Raw genomic sequence first — 14069 nt, forward strand, 5'->3', positions numbered from 1 at the left:
AAGTGAATTTTGTGCTTTACTATTCCAATTATGCCTCTGAGTTTTCAGATTTGTTTATTTTTACAAATATTTAAGATATTTCTGAAATACACACATCTATCCCCCCACTCCCATGAAATCACATTCTGAAGTCCAAGGGGGGAGGGGCTGAAATTATGTAAGAAAAGATGATGTAATTAGAACATTTCTGGAATATTCACATGTTTTCACTGTGAAGTCATCCTGAGGAAAGAAATCTCAGATCCGGAGCTGGATTCAGCATCTGCTTCAGTCTGAGCGTGGATCAATCACCTAGGATTTCACTCAGGGGAAGAAAATGTGTTTGGATTAAAGCAGTTTGGGGTATGAATTCTATAAAAGCAGTTTGTGTTAAAGTCTCTAAATATTCACAAAGATTTCTTGATAACACAGAACTGGTCTGAAAGGACAATTTATATAGAAATGGAACACAAGTTGGCACTATCTTATCTGGATATAGACAGTGCTACTTTCTGGACCTCTAGTCTGGACCAAAATGTAACAGGAGTTTCAATACAGGCATATTTGTTCTTCATATGACACCCCAGTGCCTCTAATCTCAGTATCCTCACATACAAGTGCATCTTCACTCAGGAGTTTCTCCTCTTCCACACATTCATTCCATGAAGGATGTGAAAACCAATCTGCAAGAGCAAATTTAGGGCCTGGTTATAATTATATCTGAAGACTAAACAGAGCCCTCTAGAGGTATCAGAGTCATACGCAAGAGGAAAATGCAGCATCCCCGGGGACCCAGATTGAGATGATTTCTGCACAATATAAAACACATCAGGGAAGCCATCAAATACAAACTGGTGATTTCAGATCATTGTCTAGAAGATCTCTGTATAGAGGCTAAAAAACTCTGTGAAGAGTCAGCCAATATAAACAGGAAAGACAGGAACCTGGAGAAAGGAATAGTAAGTATCCTACTTTTCCCAATTAGATTGGGCTGAATCAACAGGAATTTGGTGACAGGAAGGTACAACTCTGTTACCACCTGTCCCATAAGGTCACTTAGGGACCAGATCCTGGTTTCCCAAATGTCCACAAGGATAATCCCAGGCTTTCCTGAAAGTCCTCTGATGGATAGAGTTGCTTCAGCTTCTACTGTTTTTCTCCTGCCAAGTGATCCCATCACCTTCTCACAGGCTACGGTAGCAGATGATTCATTAGGTCTTCCAACTCTGTAGTTGTATGGATAAAGCTTCATGAACATGTAACTGCATCTTAAGGATGGCCCTGTGCTTGGCCTAATCTCGCTCTCAGCCATCTTCAAAGTCTTAATAATTTTTGAACAAGGAATCCCACATTTTCATTTTCCATTGGGCCCAGAAAATTATGAAACCAATCAATCAATATGGAGTAATTCCTGCCCTTCACCCAAAACTTGTCCCCATGAAGACACATAACTTAGCAGAGTAATCTAAATATCTTAGTAGCCATAAAATATCAAAATGTAGTTAAACATCAATTTTTTGCCATTTTAACTACAATTCTCACTTTGCCACATTTTGAATTACCCCCCCAAAATCTTTTGGTAATCTATGTGATTATTGTGATTGGGAAAATAGGATCACAGCATCAAAAAATACATGCGTGGCTATAACTGCAGGAAAGTCTTTTTCACGGAATCCAGTCTATTCCCATCCTCCCTAAAGATATCAAGAAATAACTGAAATTACTTGGAAATATAATTCTGGTTCTAAATAAGAAATATTCTTTTACTTGTATATAAGGGACTATTTTTTTTACTTGTCTGTGAGGACTATTCTTTGGATTATACAATTTGTGGGACCTGGTGCAAAACAAAATACAGAGCCTCTTATTCACACATTATCAAGAGGTTCAAGATAGCAACAGGAGGACAACAAAACGAGTGTGAGATCCTTCTTAGTTTGGGAAGCTGGGTAATTGCATATATCACATGTCCATGAGGGTGACCCCAAACAGGTCCATCGCATCCATTCTATGTAAGTAAGTCTCGGGAAGAATTTTAGGTACAGAAAATCCTTCATTGTTGTAGCTCTATTCTAGACCATCCCTCTCTTTCCCTCTACTAACAGGCTACGGCCTCTGGTGGTGCATATAGGTAGAGAGGACCTACCCCCAAGAATCAGAATAGGGTCATTCTGGATCTAATAGTGACTTCTTGCATAACTTTGAGAAAGTCACACCTTATCTACTTTTGGTTACTTTATTTATTTATTTATTTATTTATTTTATTTTTTTTTATAATTAATTTTTATTGGTGTTCAATTTACCAACATACAGAAAAACACCCAGTGCTCATCCCGTCAAGTGTCCACCTCAGTGCCCGTCACCCATTCCCCTCCAACACCCGCCCTCCTCCCCCCTTCCACCACCCCTAGTTCGTTTCCCCGAGTTAGGAGTCTTTATGTTCTGTCTCCCTTCCTGATATTTCCCAACATTTCTTCTCCCTTCCTTTATATTCCCTTTCACTATTATTTATATTCCCCAAATGAATGAGAACATACACTGCTTGTCCTTCTCCGATTGACTTATTTCACTCAGCATTTATTTAATAGTATTTGACTATACAATTCCTTTCAAGTACGAATAATCCAGGGTCTATAATTAAAGGCATTCCGGATAATTGGTCTATATATCAGCTTAAAAAATTGTGGCAGCATTATCTCCATAAAACACCAAAATTTTCACAAAATCCTAATGTATTTCAGTAAAATGATATTTCTCACTTACCTCTCATCCTGAAGTTTTACAATGTTTTGTTGAACCAGATATCTTGGTTTGAGAAATACCATATGAACATATGCTTGAAACTATCAGAATAGCTATGTACACATATAAGCAAGCTGGAGAAACAGTAATTCAGTTCCTCAGAGAATGGTCCCCAGGAAACCAGACTTGCCCTCTTGGAGGCCTGAGATTGCAATCTCCCAAGGCTCTATTCCTCCTTCAGTGTCTCTTCCAAACAGACCTCCTTACCTTCACCCCAATCCCAAGACCAGATTGGCCTGCCTTTTCTACAACACGTCCAAACTAACTTTGTCTTCATACTCTTTGGCACACAGTGGCAGCTTAGCCACAGAATTATCTGTCAGGTAAGCTTTCCAAGAACAGACAAGAAAAGATAAATTTGCACATGTGAAAACTAAATAAGGGTTCAGAACAGAACCCCAGGCTTGAAATAATTTCCTTCCAGAGAGAAGACTTAGTGTTCACTGGGGATCAGAGAAAACTGTTGATAGCCTTAGAGCATGGAGAAAAGATATGGTTCTGAGGAGGGATACAGAAATGCCATGTATAGAAGTTGCACCCACAGATGCTATGAATCACCCCAGATGGTGCTTTATGGCCAGAACGTGCTGGAGAGGGTGGGGACATCCATGTGACTCCAGCTGTTTCTCCTCCTTAGTTTCATAATCATATCAATGTCCTCATATAGATAATATTTATAAGCAGGCAAGATTGATACAAAAGTTCTGAGTCAGAGGCTCACATCCTCAAACATCTTCCCATAAAGCCATCTTTGAAATCTATGGGGCTGCTCTCAGCTCATCAGAGCCATTTTCTTGTTCATGCTTTATGGGCATATCCTGATCTAGTCCTAACCTGTATCCCTATCCCTGGTGCTGAACTCGTTACTGTCCTATATAACTCCATATTTATTTGGCCCTCCTAGTTCAAGGTCATTGAAGCTTGAGCAGTACAAGTATAATTTTCTAGAAAATGTAATATGGACAAGAGGCACCTTCAATATCCCACATAACAATGGGTCCCTTCTCATCCACTGCCCACAAGCTCTTCTCATACTCATCTCCTTTTTAGAGCTTACCTTGGCACTTTATTTTCTTTTTGCATTGCTGAATCATCAGGAAAATGAGAAAAAGGAAGATACAGGGCCCAAAGATGAAAATGAGGATACCCGTCACAAAGAAGATTCCAGGGCCAGGATCTGAGCCTAAATTGGAGTCTGAAAAAAACATATCCTCGGGGTGGGAAAGGACATGGGGAAATCCTGCCCATACTGTCACCTGTTGGGTTTTTAGGTTGGTGAAGTCATAGCACAGGCACAATGGGGAGATTGTGAGAGCCTAGCTGGTATGGGCCTGGCCTTTGCTCTGCTGGGAGCTCAGCATCGTCAAGTACTATCCTGTGAAGTTACATGAGAGAATGCTAAGGAATATTAGGAAACTTCAAATTGCCACAGACTCATAGGTTCAGAAGCACTATATCCAATGCCCTTTCCAAGGATAGAGCTCAGTCACATTAGAGCAGAGAGAAAGCTCAGAGCTCTCTTATTTAGGATAAGAATATTCCCAAAGCAAACAAGACACACATGCATGGCAAGTGGTTTGTTTTCCCAAATTTTCTATTGTAAGTAAACCCAACGAAGGAAAAAATTTCCCAAAAAAGGGACTCCTGATCTTTTCCTGAAGGGTCAAAGTTTCCTTAGGGCACATCCAATCTTGTCTAAAATGTGTGCACCAAAGAGAATCTTAGAATATCTCTCCTTTCATGTGGAACAAAAGAAAGGAACACTGTATCCAAGTGAATAGGAGGCAGATTTTCCCTATTGCCTGGGCAGTAAAGAAAGGGCTTACAATTGTCTAGTTATCACCAGGACAACTATGCCCACTCCCTCACCCTGCTCCTGAGGTGCCCAAGGTTTCCCTCTTTCAAGACTATGTGGAGAAACCCATCAATTTAGGTACAGAGCCTCACCTGGTATAAGAACTCTTATAGTTCCATTGAAGCACTTTTTGAAAGAGCATTTTTACATTCCTACGATGTTTTCTACAGCTGCCATAGCAAATTGCCACAAACTGCATAACAACAAGAATTTATTGTCTCCTAGTTCTGGAGACTAGCAGTCCAAAATCAAAGTGTCAGCAGAACCATGCTCTCTCAGGAGGTATTAGGTATTAGGTATTGCCTAATGTCTGGTGGGTTTTGTCAACATTTGGCATTCTTTGCTTGTAAATTCATCACTCCAATCTCAGCCTCCTTCATCACATGACATTTTCCTTATGTGCCTCTGATCTTCACAGTGATCACACAGTGTTCTTCTCTGTGTTGTATCTAAATGTCCCTTTTCTTATAAGGGCACCAGTTATTGGCTTACAGCCCAGCATAATTCAACATGACTTCATCTTAACTTGACTACATCTACAGAGATGCTATTCAAAATAAGGTCATATTCTGAAGTTATGAATGGGCATGAATTTGGGGGCAATACTATTCAATCCAATATATAGCTCATCCCCAAAATTGTCAAAACTATTTTCCTTTACAGAGTTTCAGTCTATAACCCCCTCTCACTCAAGAAAATCACTCAAGGATTCTCTTTGCCCTTACAGTTTGTCTTACAGTGACTGCAAGCACTGGCTTGTGAGGAATACTGGCTACCCCTGTACTGCACCTCAACCCACCAGACATTTCCATTCCCTAGACCAAATACAGCCTCTCAAAATAGCCAGAGGGTTTATATGCACTCCGTGATAGAAAGTAGAGAAAAGAGAAACCACATCTTCAGGAATCCACTAATCTGTATAAATACATCCTGCACAGCATCATGAGTTGTATAATAAAAGCAAATTGTTTAATCCTTTTTGGGATTCTCAACAGAATTGACACCAGTAGTCTGTGACCTGCAGTGACCCAAAACACAGGATATCAATATTACCTTAGAGCTTATAGAAATGCACACATTAGTAAGCTCTGAGCCAACTCTTCCAAAGCTTCATACCTGATACCAAAATAAGGACCAAGAACTAACACTTTAAGTACTCCTTCTGAAACTTTTCACTATAACAGAAATAGCTGTTACAAGTTGAGTACCCCCAGAAAATAGGCTTAAGATGACGATGTGAGAAAAACAAAACAAAAACAAAAACAAAAAAAAAGTTGACGATGTGAGGACAGGAAATTTATTGAGGAATATTCTTTTAGGAGACCAAAGGAGGCAGATTAGACAGAAGGATAAGTTGAAATATAATGTAGTCACACAGAGGCTCAGTTGATACCACAGGGAGCTGCGGTGGTCCTTTGTAGTTGTCCCAAATAGAGACAAAGGGGCCCAGGCACTGAGTCATGGGATGAGGACCCAAGGAGAGGACAGCCACCAGCACTTACAGCAGCTGGGAAATGAATGCCTTAGTCAGAAAGAGTGTCACATAACAGCCTCCACCACAGCCATCTTTTGCATCTCTCCAGTTCATTCACCTTATGCATTAAGTATGAGAATAATCTTGCTTAATGTTTCTTTTTCTGGAGTAATCTGTAAGAGGAAGGTTAAGACAAGCTACAGACTCCCTCCACTGCAGTTGGGTCTTGAGTCCATAACTATAGATCATCATCTCTGACCTCTACCACATTCTAGATTTCCTTCATCCTTTATTAGCACCTCTGCTCATCTAGATAGCTTAGCTGGTGGGGTGATCCTGACCCTCACCCTGAGGGATCTAAAACTCTGGCACCAAACTATCAAAATGAGATAAGGGAATGCCAAGAGATACTCAAATATAGGTGCCAAGTATATTCTTGTCTGCACTTGTTGTGCAGCAGTTCTCCTTGTCCTGATAATTGGGATAATTTACCCCAGTAATGAGGTTACTGTTTTCTTGCTTGTTGATAATTTGTCATGAATATCCTGATGTGACTGGAAAATAGCCATAGCTTAAAGTTTAATGTGATACTTACTGTGGCACCTGGTAGAATCATTTTGCCTTCTGGGAACCAGAGCTTCTAAATCTACAAAGCCTAGACTTGGAAGATGGAAATCCCAAATACTTCAAGGGGACCACTGAGAATGAAGGTAAGCATTGCCACTCCTATTTCCACTGATTCTTGGATCCGTGTATCCTTACCTGTTGGCTATATCATGGGGGACTATAAAATGGTAACTGATTTTGAGGATATATATTCTACTGTGGATGGTGGGCCCCATCATGGCAGGGTATCATCTCCAAGCTGGATTTTAGCTACATCTTCAGTAAACATTTCCATCACTCTTGTCAGTGGATAGATGATAGAGTCCTTGGATCCTACAGTCACATAACCCCTGCCAAATCTCCTTTGCCATAAAATGGAACTCTTGGTCTGAAGCAGTGTGGTTCAAGATCCCATATCAATAAGTTGAACACTTTACAGGACTCCAAATAGTGGTACTGGTTGACATCCTGCAGGATTTCCTGATACCTCAAATAGAAAAGAACATTACTAGAAAAGAGAACTAAGGTCAATATCCCTGATGAATATAGATGCAAAATTCTCAGCAAAATACTAGCAAAGCAAATTCAGCAGCACATTAAAAGGATCATTCATCATGAACAAGTGAGATTTGTCTTTAGGATGTAAGGATGGTCAATAAACTCGAATCAGTAAATATGAAGCATCATATTAATAGAATGAAAGAAAAGAATCATAGAATCATATGATCATTTCAATAGATACAGAAAAAGCATTTGACAAAATTTAACACCTATGCATTCATAATAAAAATTTTTAATAAATCAGATATGGAATATAACTCAACCTTAAAAAATCCATATATGACAAGCCCACAGTTAACATCATACTCGATAGTGAAGAGCTAAAAGCCTTTTCTCTAAGATCAGGAACAAGACATGGGTGCCCACTCTCACCACTCCTATACAACATACTATTGGAAGTCCTAGCCAGAGCAATCAAGCAAGAAAAAAGAAATAAATATTATCCAAATCTGAAAGGAAAAAATAAAATTATCTTTATTTTCAGATGACATGATTTTTATGTAGAAAATCCTAGACTCAACCAAAAAATGATTACATCTCATCAATGAGTTCAGTAAAGCTGTAATATCCAAAATTAACATACGAAAATTAGTAATTTCTATACACTAACATTGAATTTCCTGAAAAATAAATAAAGAAATGGATTCTATTTATAATAGCATCAAAAACAATAAAATACTTAGGAATAAATTTAACCAAGAAATTGAAGGATATCTACTCTGAAAACTATGGGACATTGACAAAAGAAAAAAACACAAACAGTTGAAAAGATCTCCTGTATTCATTGGATTGGAAGAAGTAATATTGTTAAAATGTTCATACTACTCAAAGTCATCTTTAGATTAAACACAATCCCTATCAAAATCCTAATGGCATTTTCACAGAAATAGAAAAAAACAATTCTGAGATTCATATGAAATCACAAAAGACCCCAATTAGACAAAGCAATTACAAGAAAGGAGAACAAAGACATATCACACTTCCTGATTTCAAACTATATTACAATGCTATAGTAATTTAAGCAATGCAGTACTATTATAAAAATTAACACACAGAAAAATGGAACAGAATATAGTGCCCAGGGGGATCCCTGGGTGGCGCAGCGGTTTGGCGCCTGCCTTTGGCCCAGGGTGCGATCCTGGAGACCCGGGATCGAGTCCCACGTTGGGCTCCCGGTGCATGGAGCCTGCTTCTCCCTCTGCCTGTGTCTCTGCCTCTCTCTCTCTCTCTGTGACTATCATAAATAAATAAAAAAATTTAAAAAAAAGAATATAGTGCCCAGAAATATATTTCTACATATATCATCAACTAATATTTGACAAGGGAGCCAAGAACACTCAATGGGGAAGAAGTTATCTCTTCTACAAATGGTGTTGGGAATACTGGTTAACTACATGCAGAAAAGTGAATTTGAACTTCTGTCTTACATCAATCAGAAATTAACTCAAAATGAAATAAAAACTTTGACACAAGACGGATAGAGTGAAACTCCTAGAAGAAGAAAAAATGGGAAAGAAGTTCCTTGACATTGGTCTTGGCAAACAATGATGTTTTTAAAATATTACATCAAAAGAGCAAACAACAAAAGCAAAAAAACAATAAATGAAACTACATGGGAAAAGGGCATTATGCTAACTGAGATAAGTCAGAGAGAAATACAAATAACTGTGTGATATCACTTGTTTGTGGAGTCAAAAAAAATCAAATTCTTATAAGCAGAGAGGACATTGGTGCATACCAGAGGTGTGGGTTGGGAGAATTAGGAAGATGTGGTTTAAGGGAACAAACTTGCAACCAGTGGGTAAATTCTGGAGAACTCATGTACAGCATAGTGGTCATAGATAACAATACTGTGTTATAAACTTCGAAGTTGTTAAGAGACTAATCTTAATTGTTTCCACCACAAAAAAGAAATGATAATTATGTGATATGATAGAAATGTTACCTAATGTTATGGTAGTAATCCTATTGCATTATATAAACATACCAAATCAATACACCTAAGTGTACACAATATTATATGTCAATGATATCTCAAAAAGTAACTTTTTAAAAAAAGTGAATACATGACAAGTACTTGTTTTGTTGACAGCAAGGATATGATAAGCAAGTTGTGTAAAACTGACTTCATTTCCAAGGACTGTAATGATAGCCATCTTATTTACTTACTCACAGACCTGGAAAGAATGTGAAAGTAGACTAGCTGGTTTATATGAAAATGAACAGAAGAAAGGGAGGAGAGTCACAGAGACAGAAATGTTGAAAAGAGGACCTAAGCATAGGAAGGCATGTATCTTCTAACCACTAAAGACTAGATTGTCAGGAACAGATTGCCACTGTGTAAAATAGGGATTCATTTTGTAACTGTTTTGTAATATGTAGGCCACATGTCCTGGGGAAGTACAGTTTATTCCTTGGTGACATGTATGCTGGCCATGATAGTCTTGGGGGCAAAAAGTTCTCGATAATGTGATAGAGAAGAAAGACCTACTTCATTCTTGTTGACCTCAGGAGCCCTGGATCTTTACAAGGCTTTCACTTACCAACCAGAAATCAGAGGAAAGCCAATGCTAAGACCCAATAATCATGTCTCCTTGTTGTCCATCTGAACTTTTTGTTTACGACCTAAACAACCATGACTGGATTCTGCTTTCTCCAAAGAATTGCTTTTCTCCTCCTCAGGGTCCTGGTGAGTGCTCAAGGTAAGCATAGCCTCACTTCTTCAATTCAGCAGAGATATTGGATTAGCTCAAAGTCTCTGGGGAGATGATCCCTGGGACTGTAAAGACAATGCCTTTTTATCAAGTATTTGATTTTAACCAAATGTGGTCTTTAGTGACAATGAATGTTGATTTTCCTCCTGTGGAAAAGGACTCTGTTTTTCAGGTTCAGCAGTGAGATGTTGCAGACATATAAAGTTTGTTTTCTGAGTCAGCCCCAGTCACCTAAAAGCTCAGATCATTTCCAAGGCTTCTCATAGTGGGTTATGGCTGAGAGACTACATAGCCTGGATCTCTGATCAGTCTGTCCTTCCTATACTCTTTGTTACTCTTTAGACTATGGGCATGTACATGAGAGAGGGGGCAGGGAGAGGAATCAAGTGAAGGGGAGTCTGAAGAATGTGTGAAGGCCAAATGTGTAAGATTATGTCTGCCTGGTAAAAGTAAATTTTTTTAGATAATTCTCTAAGACAAATTGCTAGATTTGGTGGTGGAGGTGGTAGTGGTGAGGATGATATGTGCGTATATGTATATGATAGAGCAGATATGGAAACCTTTCTGCCTATAAAGACAGTTCTCCCAATATGAACTATAGTGACACTATAAGCCTGACTTTGACTTTCTTTTTCTTCCCCACAAATCTATAGCTCAGATGTTTTTCTGTTTTACTGTGGTCTTTCTCCAGCATTGGCAGAACTTTGTCTTCCTGCCTATAATGTTCTCCCTTCTTACTTCTTGGACTGATCATCCTCCAACCTCATTGTGCACCAGCGAAAAGTGATACCAAATGCAGGTGCCCTTAGATGGATTGATATTAGCCTTGAAAGCAGAAGAGAGATCTAGCCTTACAGACATCAGGATGTGCCTCTTTTGGTCAATATTCCTCTCCTCATTGAGGGGTATTCAAGTTTGTTTTGTGACATCCTAATGGATCTGCCATTTAGGAAGAACTCTGGGCTTAGGAATGTCCTTTGGTAAATTTTCTCCCTTGTAGTTTCTTCAGGTCCCAATTGAAATCGTGTCTCTGTTGGGCCCCTGACTCAGGGGAATGCAAACTATCAGGGCTTGAGCTCCTGAAATGAGAACAGTCTAATCACGTGGCTAGAAAGCCAGCTTTTCCAGGTATGGGCCTTGGTCCCTGGCTGCTTTAGCAATGTTCCTCATCTCTCTGTCCCTTCCCTCAACTACATTTCCTCCTGTTTCAAACCCCTGCAACCACGAGTCCCTGTCTCTCTTATTGGGGAAATTCTATGCCTCTAAACAAGAGCAAGAGGTTCTGCTCCCCAGGTCCTTGTTCAATTTCTTGGAACTTTCAGTTCCTTGAGTTTGGAATGCTAATGATGGTTATCCTTTTTTAGGCTTTGCAGGCTCTTTGGTGTTGAGGTAGACTCAAAATAAAATATAAAATTGATGCCCTCATTTCAGATTGGCCTCTCCAGTTCTGAGAACAATGAATAGATTTCTCATTAGGCTAAGAAGAAATCACATTTCATCAAGTGTATTTTTTCTTGGAGAGAACTTTTTAGAATCATATTTTTGAAGAGTATGTTCACATATTAAAGCATCTGTTCACATGAGTTTGCCGCATCTATTTGTGAAATTTAAACCTTGCTATCATGCTGTCAGAGAGCATCAAATATTTCCCGAGCCTGGCACATGTTACAGAGTTTGTACAGTACAAGTCAGAATCTTCCAACTCTCTTTAGATTCTTTCTGAACACTAAATCTCAGTCTCTACACACACATGTGCATACACACACACACACACACACTCATAATTGGATCATAAAGTTCCTATATGGCATTTTATATATGCTTTCAAAATTAACAATAGATTTTATATTTCTTTCTGTCCTATTAAAACATCTTCTATGTTATTTGTATGGTTGCCAGTATTTCACTGTACTACTGAATCATAACTTATTTATCTAATCCCATTTGTTGCATATTTATGTTTTCAATTACAATGTTGTGATAATATTTTTATGAATACTTACACTGACCCAATAGAAAATTCATTATTATTTTCTCAAGGTAACATTCTAAAGGCCTCTGATATATATTGCCTAATAGTCCATCAGAATAGTTTTCAGGAGCTTTAATTTTCAATAACATTAACTGAGAACATACTTTTCTTCATTACCTTGCCATAGTGCATTATATCGTGTATTTTTATTCATATTTACCCTCTACACACAAATATTATCTTCTTTCTTATCTCATAGCCCTAAAATGTCTGTCATACCATTTATATTTTTCTCTAGAATGTTTTTCATTTTCTTACTTACTTATAAGAATTCTTTATAAACTAACATCATTTACTATTTGTCTTACATATCTTACCCAATTTTTGTATATTAATGTTTTAGGGTTATGCATGCATTGAGGGGATAGGTTACATAATCAAACCTATAAAGCCTTACCTTTAGGATTTCTGCCTTTATTTATGCACTTATTTGTTTGTTTATTTTTGAGAGAGAGAGTATGAGCAGAGAGGGGCAGAAGAAGAGAGAGAGAGAGAAACTTAACCAGGCTCCACACCCAGTACAGAGCCTGATGCAGGGCTTGATCTCACTACCCTGAGATCATGATCTGAGCTGCAATCAAGAGTTGGTCAGTTAACTGACTGAGCAACCCAGGCGCCCCTAGGATTTCTGCCTATAATGCAATGCTTCAAATGACATTCTTCATCCCACAATTACTTTTAATCAAGTTTTATTTTCCATAAATAATTGTATAGTTTCATTAGAGAACATTCAAAACCTTACTGTGTCTGAATTTATTTTACTGTGTGTAATGATGTTGTATAAATTGCACCAAATAGGAATTATATTTTAGATATGTGACCTATGAACTTATGAACTAATTATTTCTTTTTAAAAAATTTATTTATTTATTTATTCTTGAGAGACAGAAAAAGAGTCAGAGGGAGAAGCAGGATCCCTGTGGGGACCCTGATGTGAGACTCAATCCCAGGACCCTAGGATCGCCACCTGAGCTGAAGGCATACACTCAACCACTGAGCCACCTAGGGGCCCTGAACTAATTATTGCTTAATGTGCAATATTTATTACCACAAACCATTACGATTAATTTATATTTCCTTCCATCCATGTTATGCTGAGTGAAGTAAGTCAATCGGAGAAGGACAAACATTATATGTTCTTATTCATTTGGGGAATATAAATAATAGTGAAAGGGAATAGAAGGGAAGGGAGAAGAAATGTGTGGGAAATATCAGAAAGGGAGACAGAACATAAAGACTCCTAACTCTGGGAAACGAACTAGGGGTGGTGGAAGGGGAGGAGGGCGGGGGGTGGGGGTGAATGGGTGATGGGCACTGAGCGGGGCACTTGACGGGATGAGCACTGGGTGTTATTCTATATGTTGGTAAATTGAACACCAATAAAAAATAAATTTATTATAAGAAAATTTATATTTCCTTTGTTATTTTACTGATTAACAAGAATTTAAAGGAATTGTTTTACCGCATTCTATTCACTCATTCATTGAATAACTATCAAGCCCCTATACCTAGTATTTATAAAAAGTTTCTCAATGCACACTTGTTGAATGAATGCATACAATATACCAGGTACTGTTCTAATAGCAGAAACACAAAGGTGAATAAGACATGCAAGGTCTTTCCTCTCGTGGAGATTGTGTGTGTGTGTGCATATACATATCTGTATTTTGTTTATTGTGGAATGTGGAAAGTGATAAACAAGTAAATAGATAAAATAACGCCAGATGGTGATAAAGGCTATGATTTAGCAAGCGAGCGTCTCAATAACTCAGCCCATTAGATTAATTACAAAGCCTGTTATTTACACTTGTCATTTGGACTGAGCCAAGCACTTTAGATCGTCTTACTTGAGGCAAGACCACCCCCAGCTGTCCCTGATCTAGCACTTCCCCATTGTCTGCTTCTGCAGGAGTGAGACCCAAGAGCTGTCCGACCGCTGGCCCCTGCACAGGTACATCAGCCCCTCCTGCCTCCCGTGTTGGCTCCCAAGGGCTCCTTCCTTCCCACTGGGGACAGTAACAGAAGGTGCTGCTGCCTTTTCAGGCA

Source organism: Vulpes vulpes, chromosome 8 (assembly GCF_048418805.1).
Source record: "Vulpes vulpes isolate BD-2025 chromosome 8, VulVul3, whole genome shotgun sequence".
NCBI lineage: Eukaryota > Metazoa > Chordata > Mammalia > Carnivora > Canidae > Vulpes > Vulpes vulpes.